Raw genomic sequence first — 10,204 nt, forward strand, 5'->3', positions numbered from 1 at the left:
CCCCCGGTGACAGGAGCGGCTGCACCGCCAGCTCCCAGCCCAGAGCTCTTCCCCAGCACCTCGGAGCAGAAGTGTAGAGAAGGACACCCTTGGATCCATCTGAGCCCACAGGCCCTGGCCCGGTGCCTGCCCTGGCCCCTCACACTGACAGGGCATCATCTGGGGTGCCTTGGTCAGTCCCCTCACACTGACAGGACATCATCTGCAGTCCCTTGGTTGGTCCTCTTACAGGACAGGACATCTGGGATCACTCAGTTGGTCCCCCCACAGGGACAGGACATTTGGCATCCATTGGTTGGTCCCCTCACAGGGACAGGACATCATCTGGGACCCCTTGGTTGTTCTCCTGTCCCATCAGCGGGTCAGGAGATGCTTTTGAGAGCTTCTCCTGGCCAAAGAGCACCAAAAGCCTCCTTGCAAGAGTATCCCCAAAGCTGACTCCTCTGCCTGCAGATCTTAAAAGTGGAGATGTTTGCTGTCCCCAAAGTGTAGCTGTCACTGAGACACCAAATGGGACAGCAGCTGGGGGTAGAGGACTCGGGGTAGGGGCGGGGAGCTGTTTCTTCTTTTAGGCACTATTTTACATTGTCCTCACTCTGCTGCTCTCTCTCTGCTGCCTCAGAGCTTCAGCTTGCTGCAGTTGTCCATTTTTATCCCTGCAAGCTTCCAGCAGGCACATCTCACACTTGGGTAATGTCCCCAAGGCTACCCCGTGGGGCTGCCTGCTCTGGGATCCTTGCTCTCTATTGCTGCTTTAGGCTCTGTCTAGCTGTGAGGATCTTGGTGGGGGTTTGGTGTTGTGGATATTCAGAGAAGCAGAGAATGGTGGGGTTGAAAGGGACCTCCAGAGATCATCCAGTCCAACCTCCCCGCAGCCAAAGCAGGACTACCCAGCACAGGTCACACAGGAACACATCCAGGTGGGTTTTGATCTCTGGAGAAGGAGACTCCACAACCTTTCTGGGCAGTCTGCTCCAGGGCTCCAGCACCCTCACACCAAACAAGTTTCTCCTCCTGCTCAGGTGGAACCTCCTGCGTTCCAGTTTGTGCCCATTGCTCCTTGTCTGATGTTGAGATGTGTCCCACCCCACAGCTGCTTGGAAGCTGTGTCAGAGAACCTCCAATTGTCTGTCTTCATGCCGGTAGACGACAGATTGCATCAGGTTGGAAGGGACCCTCAGGTCAACTTGTCCAAGCGGGACACCTCCAACTAGATCACAGAATCACAGCATGGCTGAGGTTGGAAGCACCTCAGAGATCACCTCCTCCAACCTCCCTGCCATGGGCAGGGACACTTCCCACCAGCCCGGGTTGCTCAAAGACTCATCCAGCCTGGCCTTGAATACATCCAGGGAGGAGGCAGCCACAACCTCTCTGGGCAACCTGTTCCAGAGTCTCCCTATCCTGGTACTGAAGAACTTCTTCCTCAGCTCCAGTCTAACCCTGATCTCCCTCAGCTCCAAACCATTCTTCCTTGCTCTGTCTCCAGACACCCTGATGAACAGTGCCTCTGCAGCCTTCCTGTAGGATCCCTTCAGGTACTGTCAGGCATCTCTAAGGTCCCCCTGGAGTCTTCTCCTCTCCAGGCTGAACACCCCCAGCTCCTTCAGGCTGTCCTCACAGCAGAGGTGCTCCAGCCCTTGGGCTCACTCCACCAGCTCTGTGTCCTCCTTCTGATGGGTTCACCAGAACTGGCTATTAAGATCAGAATACCCAGGGCAACATCAGGTTTGATGTTGATTTTGAACGTCTCCAGGGTTGGAGTCCCAACCACATCTCTGGGCCTCCTGTCCCAGTATCCCACCATTCCTACTGGGGCGAGCAGAGCTCCCTGTACTGCTTCCTCACTAAAGACCCTGAGGCAGAACCAGAGCTCCAGACAAACTCTTGGCCTCTGGAAGCTTCAAGTTCAAAATCTGCCCAAAAGGTCAAGCCCAAGTGGTTTGTTTTGAATATTCAGTTTTCTGAGGGAGATAAGAATCACTCTACTTAAGTGTTTCATAATAACATTTTAATTAGGGGAGCATCACACAAATCAAAACCTTGAAGAAAGGCAGCCAGGACTTCACCTGGTAGCGCTCCCTGGAAACCTTAAAAAAGTGCCTTTGGAAGAGCTTTCAGCACCCAACCAAATCAAGGCAACCACATCAAGTCAGCATCCTGGAGGATTTGCCTTGGCCTGCAGGATGGAGCTGCTCAGCTTCTGCCTTACACCTCCCTGCAGCTCCTGGAAGTGGTGGTGGTGATGAAGACATCACCCAGCACATTGGATGCCTTCCTTGCTGTGATACTAGGCATGAAAAGCTGCTAAGAAGCCCTCTCCTGCAGGACACTGCAACAGGTTGCCCAGGGAGGTGGCTGAGGCTCTACCCCTGGAGATACTCAAGGTTCTGGGCAACCTGATCTAGTTGAATCCCTGCTAACTGCAGGAGGGTTGGATTGGATTTGGATGACCTTTGGAGGTCCCTTCCAACCTGCACCATTCTATGATTGCAGCATGTCCCAGCATCAGGAACGTTTGTGGTGGGAATCGTTGGCATGGAGTGGAACATCCTTGGGTTTCAGTGATGTCCAGGATAGGACAAGGGGCCATGGGTGCAGGCTGGAGCACAGGAGGTTCCACAGGAACATGAGGGATAACTTCTTCACTGTGAGGGTGCTGGAGGCCTGGAGCAGGCTGCCCAGAGAAGTTGTGGAGTCTCCTTGTGTGGAAAGCTTCCAACCCACCCTGGGCATTGTGCTGCTGGGCAAGCTGCTGTAGCAGGGAAGCTGCAGGAGATGATCTCCAGAGGTCACTTCCCACCCTACCATTCTGTTGTTCTGAGCTCTCATAGAGTTTGGTTTCTTGCTGTTAAAGCATGGGAAGAAAGGGAGAAAATAAGAACACATCTCTGAGGAGGCTGTGTGGTCCCTGGAGAGGTGGAGAGAAGTGGCCATTCAGGGGAACAACTTGGGCAGAAGTTGGTTGGTCCATTAACTTCTGTCCTGAGGGGTGCACTGGGCATCAGCAAGAAATTCTTGGGGAGACACTGGAACAGGTTACCCAGGGAGGTTGTGGATGCTTCCTCCTTGGAGGTGTTCCAGGCTGAGTTGGAGGAGGGCTTGAGCAGCCTGGGCTAGTGCGAGGTGTCCCTGCCCATGGCAGGGGGTTGGAGCTGGATGATCTTGAAGGTCCCTTCCAACCCATTCCGGGATTCTGTGTCCTCAGGTTTCGTTCTGTCCTTCAGCACTGATGGTCAGCATGGCCATGAGGGCTTCACAGGAGTCAGCTGGGACTTGTCCCTGGAAAAGCCAAGCCCAGGAGGTCCATGGGACCTGCTGACACCTGGGTGGGTCCTCAATGCACCTTCACTTGGGTTCTTGGCTTGGAAAATCAGGTGAAGATGCAAATTCTTTTTGGAAGATGTGAATAAAGCTTTAACTTGGGCTTTGTGAAGGCTTGGGGGCATCTCTCAGGCTTAGGGAACTGTCATTCATAGTGACCTGACTGCTGGTTGTCCTGTGGTGCCCACAGTGTAGATGTTATCTTCATCTGGAGGCCTCCAGAGAAAGGAGCTCAAGTCTACACTGGGAGTAAAGTAGGAGTGGAGGGTCCTGGGTCCTCTGCTCTAAGAACTCCCCACACTTGACCCAAGCAAGGCTGAGGAATTCCTCCTGCACTTCTGCCAGGGCAGGGGGGTGGAACTGGATCATCTTGAAGGTCCCTTCCAACCCAAACCATTCTCTGAGTCTATGTAAGGAACAGGTTGCCCAGGGAGGTGGTGGAGTCACCATACCTGGAGGTGTTCAAGAACCAAGTAGATGTGGCATTCTGGGACATGATCTGGGGATCATGGAGGTGGGCTAGATGACCTCAGAGGTCTTTCCCAACCTTCATGATTCTCTGATTTTCTCTGGGCTCTTCTTCTGAGGGTCTTCTCCTATTTTCCAGCTGAAGGGCAGCAGATTCATGGAATGGTTTGGGTTGGAAGGGACCCTCAAGATCATCCAGCTCCAACCACCATGGGCAGGGACACTTCCCACTAGCCCAGGTTGCTCATGGTCGTGGGGCCATGTTCATCCCTCTACAGGGCACATCGTGTTGGAGGGAGAGTGTGAGGAAGTCCTGGGCTGACAGTTTGTGGCCTTCCCTTGTGTTCCACCTCCATCCAACCCAAACTCAACTGTTCACCTCAGCAAGTCACCTGTGGTCATCAGCCCTGCCCTACCAGTGTGGCCTCCAGGCTGAGGAGTCCAGCCAGTAGGCAGAAGGTGCACCATCAGCAGTGGCCCGACAAACACCAATTTATTGATACTCATTAATTAGTGAAAACCCCTTAACAAGGGAAGCTCCTGGAGCTGCAGAGAGGTGCATCCTATCAAGTGAGTTTTGAAGAAGACTCTGAAGGAGTCATTAATTTCAGGTCACTACTGGAGTCAAGAGTGTGTGAAGACACCATCTGTGGCGTCTGCTTGATGTTAAACAACATCAGGCTGGGAGTAGAGCTGGGAATGTCCAAGCACAGATCTCTGGAAGATGCCTTCAGTGAGCCTGAAGCAGCTGTGAGCCTGAAGCTGTCACCTCAGACCCTGCTGTCCACAACTGCCTGGGGAGGAGAAAAGTCTCAGGACCTGCTTTGCACAGAGTCATGGAATGTATTGGGTTGGAAGGGACCTTCCAAGACACAGAGACCTGGGTTTGTTTAGTCTGGAGGAGAGAAGGTTGAGACTTGATCAGTGTCTACAAAAATTTGAGGGTGGCTGTCAGGAGGATAGGACCAGGCTCACTTCAGTGATACTCAAAGAGACAGGACAAGGGGCAAGGGGCACAAACTGGAACCCAAGAGCTTCCACCTCAACATGAGGGCAAACCTGTTTGGTGTGAAGTTGCTGGAGCCCTGGAGCAGGCTGCCCAGAGAGATTGTGGAGTCTCATTTTCCTGAGACTTTCAGGCCCCACCTGAATGTGTTCTCTGCCATGGGTGTCTCTGCTCTGGCAGGGGGTTGGACTGAATGATCTCTGGAGGTCTCTTCCAACCCCAGCCATTGTGTGATTCAAGACCACCCAGTTCCAATCCCCTGCCATGGGCAGGGACACCTCCCTCCAGCCCAGGTTGCTCAAGGCCTCATCCAGCCTGGTCTTGAACTCCTCCAGGGAGGGTGAAGCCACAACCTCCCTGGGCAATCTGTGCCAGGGTCTCCTCACCCTTACTCTAAAGAATTTCTTCCTCGTCTCCAGGCTCAGTCTCCCCTCTCCCAGCTCAAAGCCATTGTCCCTCATCCTGCCACTCCCAGCCCTTGTCAGAAGTCCCTCCCCAGCTCTCCTGGAAACCCTTCAGGCACTACCAGGCTGCTTTTCCTTGGGTCATGAAAATCCAGACTCAGAACCCTGCACTGTGGCAGCTGAAGTCTTGTTTGCACCTCACTTGGGTGGGAGGTTCTGGACTGAGTGCTGGTTGTGTTTGCTGAGGTGTGCCAGGGATCTTCAGAGGTGCAACCAAGCTGCTATAGCTACAACCAAATTCCTGCTTGCTGGCAGCTGGAGATGAGCCAGGGGGGTGCCCAGGTGGCTAAGAAGGTCACCAGCAGCCTGGGCTGGAGCAGCAGTGGTGTGGGCAGCAGGAGCAGGGCAGGGATTGTGCCCCTGGGCTGGGCACTGGGGAGGCCACAGCTGCAATGCTGGGCTCAGGGTTGGGCTCCTCACTGCCAGAAGGACTTGGAGGGCTGGAGCAGGGCCAGAGAAGGGCAATGAAGCTGGGGAAGGGTCTGGAGAGCAGGGCTTGGGAGGAGCAGCTGAGGGAGCTGTGGGTGGTGAGGCTGGAGAAGAAGAGGGTGAGGGGAGACTTCATTGCCTGAGAGGAGGCTGGAGCCAGGTAGGGGTTGGGTTCTTCTACCAAGGAATGGGATAAGAGGAGATGACCTCATGCTGCCCCAGGGGAGGTTCAGATTGGCCATGAGGAACAATTTGTGTCCTGCAAGAGTGGTCAGGGCCTGACAACAGGCTGCCCAAGGAGGTGGTGGAGTTCCCATCCCTGGAAGTGTTGATAACTGTGGCCATGTTGGGTTGATGTTAGTCTGGATGACCTTGGAGGTCTTCTCCAATGCAAACAATTCTATCATTCTGACCTGCTTGGTCACTCTTGAGGACATAGCAGCAGCCTGCAGGGCTTGGATTGACCTCTTCCTAAAGAGGTCTCAATGATTCATTGCTAAAGAAACCCCCTGGGATTGGAGAGTCCAAACTTTGGTCGAAATCCCAATGGATTTTGGGTTTCTTTAGCCAAAGAGAAAGGGTTTCTTCTCTTCTCCTGCCAAGGATGCCTCTCCCCTTGCATTCAAATCAAACCTCTGCAGGGTGGGATGTCACCTGGTTGTGGTGGCCACCTCTGTCAGAGATGTGATCAGCAGCAGTCCTGCGGCTGGTGGCTTCGTGGCAGTAAAGAGTGAACCACATCTGCTGGTGAGCAGGGAAGGGGCTGGAGCTGGGGTTGTGCCAAATTTGATGTGAGGTGGATCTCCAAGGGGCATGGAGGTGTGGAGCCACCATCCCTGGAGGTGTTGAGAAAACGAGGAGATGTGGTACTCTGGGACATGGTCTAGTGGCCATGGAAGTGGACTTGATGGTTTCCAATGGGGGTGGTGAGACACTGGAAGAGGTTACCCAGGGAGGCTGTGACTGCCCCCTCCGTGGAGGTGTTCAAGGCCAGGTTGAATGAGGCCTTGAACAAACTGGGCTGGTGGAAGGTGTCGCTGCCCATGGCAGTGAGCTTTGAGGTCCCTTCCAACCCAATCCATTCTATGAATCTATGCAAGGAACAGGCTGCCCAGGGATTTGGTGGAGTCACCATCCCTGGAAGTGTTCAAAAAATGAGGTGATGCAGCACTTTGGGACATGGTTTAGTGGTCGTCACAGAATCATCATCATAATTTGGAAGGAACCTCAGAGATAATCTACTCCAACAGCCCCCCCCAGGTGCATTTGATGATCTCAGAGGTTCATTTGAGATCTTTACCAACCTTCATGATTCCATGATTCTCTCTGGGCTCTTAGGGTCTTCTCCCATTTTCCACCTGAAGGGCAGCAGATTAATGAAATGGTTTGGGTTGGAAGGGACCTTCAAGATCATCCAGTTCCAACCCCCTGCAATGTGCAGGGACACCTTCCACCAGCCCGAGTTGCTCAAGGTCTCATCCAGCCTGGCCATAACACCTCCAGAGAGGGGGCATCTATGACCTGTTTCAGCTCCCTCTCAGGCTGCAGCTTCCATTTCTTGTTCCATCTCTCCACCACTTATTACCTTTTCCTCTCTGTCTCCCTGTTTCCTCTCTGCCTCCCCTTTTCCTCTCTCTGCAGCTCGTTTATCAGCAGGGTTTAATCACTTTATTGAGCAAAGAGGCTGCTCAGATACCCAAATATTGCAGATCAAAGCCTGGCAAAACAAAGCTGTGAGATGAGAGAGCAGAGCAGACATTTTCTGCGCTTGCTGCCAGCAGCTGAGCTCTGCCGGTGCAGCCGGTTGGTGTCAGGAGCAGGCTGGAGCTGCAGCTTCAGCAGCACTGGGCCTGGGCAGCTTTGCGATAATTAGCAGCTGATGAATAACTGGGGAGGGTTTGTTCCCCCCCACCCCATCACCTCCTGATGTGTTCAAGACTCCCTGGGCAGACATCTCCAAGCCCTGTGGTTATTTAGACCTCCCCACCTCTAGTCATCCTCCAGCTCTCTAGTTATGTACCCCCTAGCTCTCTAGTTATCCTTTGCCTCTTTATTTTTTTATCCCCCAGCTCTTCATTTATTTATCCCCCACCACTTTATTTGTCCCTCCACCCCTCTGTTTATCACTCCATCTCTCTGTTTATCCCCCTACCTCCTTCCTGATCCCTTCCACCTCTCTATTTATCACCCCTTCAGGGTTGGTTGCCCAGAGCAGGTAACAGGAGTCCAGGCAAAACTGCCTAGCAGGAGAAGCTTTGTCCTGCCCCCTTCCCAGGCTTGGGTTTGGGGGTTTATTGTTGGGTTTTATTTTTTATTGTTATTTCTGGATGTTACTGTGGAGGGTAAATGCTGGAACATCATAAATCAGCTAGAAATCATCCAGTCCAACCCCCTGCCAGAGCAGGAGCACCCAGGCCAGGCCACACAGGAACACATCCAGATGGGTTTTGAAAGCCTTCAGAGAAGAAGACTCCACAACCTCTCTCAGCAGCAGGCTTCAGCACCCTCACACCAAGCAGGTTTCTCCTCAGGTTGAGGTGGAACCTCCTGGGTTCCAGTTTGTGACCACTGCCCCTTGTCCTGTCACTGAGCACCACCAATAAGAGCCTGGCCCCTGCTTCTTGCCCCCCACCCCTCAGATATTTGCAGACATTGATCAGATCCCCTCTCAGCCTTCTCCTCTCCAGACCAAACAGCCCAAGGGCTCTCAGCCTTTCCCCATCACATGTTCCAGTGCCTTCAGCATCCTCACAGCCTCTGTTAGACTCTCTCCAGCAGTTCTCTGTCCCTCTTGAACTGGGGAGCTCAGAACTGGCCCTAGTTACTCCAGCTGTGGTCACACCAGGGCAGAGTAGAGGAGGAGAAGAACCTCCCTTGCCCTTTTGGCCACACTTCTTGATGCTCCCATCATGCCGCTGGCCCTCTTGGAAGAAGTCCCTGATAGGATGTGTTTAGTTCATCTGTTATGGGATACCATGGGAAGATGGAGCCTCAAATGCCCCCAGAAAAACTTGGAATCCACCTCACCTCCTTCCTAGTTCATTCACATCTCACCTTGCAGATCTGCTCGCTCCTCAGGGCTGTCCAGACCTGGACATGTCGTGGGTGCCCTGGGCAGCCTGGCACACTGCTCCTTGATGATCTCCAGAGGGTCCCTTTCACCCTCACCACTCTGGGATTCTCTTTTGTTGTCTCTAAGTTGGAATCTTCTGTTCTTCAAGCTGAACCCTTCATTCAAAGGTTGAACTGGATGCTCTTGAAGGTCTCGTCCATACAAAGATTTCTGGTGCCCATCACTTCTTCCTTCCACTTCCCAGCAGCCTTTGACCCATCTGAAGATTCCCCGATTCATAGATTCATGGAATGGTTTGGGTTGGATGAAGCCCTCCTCTCTCCATCCCTCCTCCCTCCATCCCTCCTCAAAGATCTCATTTTCCACCTGTCTCTAACCTCTCCAGCTTCTTCAGAGCTATCTCCCTGTTTTTCTCCACCATGCAGCCTCCTTGTTGTGTGAGGAACCTTCAGAAATCCCTTTGCTGATAACTTGCAGTGGATCCACTGGTCCAGCCTGAGCCCATCCTGGGGTTTTCTTATCACTGGAGGGTGAGGAGAAAATAGCTCTGAAAATGTGCTTGTGTTTAAACAGCAGAGAGAAGAGTGCCCCAGGGGACAGCTTGAGGAGACAAGGTCACTTGGAGATCCTGCAAGAGTGCTTTGCAGGGTCAAAGTCTGCTGAGGAGGACTTGAAGCAGTGAGAAAAGGCAGAGTCTCCAGTGCAGAGGGATAGAATTCCTTCCCTTGCTTCCCTTGGCAGTTCCTGGGGTTGCTGACTCCACCACCTCCCAGGGCTGGACTTTGCTGCTCTTCCCAGATTATATGATCCGGCTCTGGCAGGGGGGTTGGACTCGAAGATCTCCAGGGGTCCCTTCCAACTCCTAAGATCCTGTGATCCTGTGAATCCAGGGGCTGTGCTGCCTTGTTTCCCATAATAACCCTGATTTCCCCCAAAAATGCAGGTGAGCTTGTAGAATGGATCAGGTTGCTCTGGAGACTCTGGGAACATTGGGTTGAGTTGAACAACAAGAAGTAGAAATTCAACTGGAGGAATTTCCTTTCCTCAGCTCCTCTTGGAGCTAGCTCAGAACTGTCTGGTGGTTCCCTGCTGTGAGGGGGAGCAGCAGGAGCTCTGGGCACACGTGGGGCTGCTTGCAGGGGTTGTCTGAAGCTGGCCCAGGGCTGCTGGCACCTTGGTGGCCCTTTCTTTTCCCTGCTCTTCCATCTCTGTCATGTGTTGGCAGCAAGCCTGGAATGGTTACAACCCCCAGCAGAACCAACCCAGCGCTCCTCCTTCCCTTGGTCCCAGCCTTGCTGGTGGGGTTTGGGGTGGTGACTTCTGGTTGTGAGCTAGGAGCTAAATGCTTCAATGCGGGAGAAACAAAAAACACTACAATTTTGAGCCCAAACCAAAGGTTTTCAGCACCAGCTTCTGAGATTTATCTGCCAGGGAAGCAGA

Source organism: Indicator indicator, unplaced genomic scaffold, assembly GCF_027791375.1.
Source record: "Indicator indicator isolate 239-I01 unplaced genomic scaffold, UM_Iind_1.1 iindUn_scaffold_112, whole genome shotgun sequence".
Lineage (NCBI taxonomy): Eukaryota > Metazoa > Chordata > Aves > Piciformes > Indicatoridae > Indicator > Indicator indicator.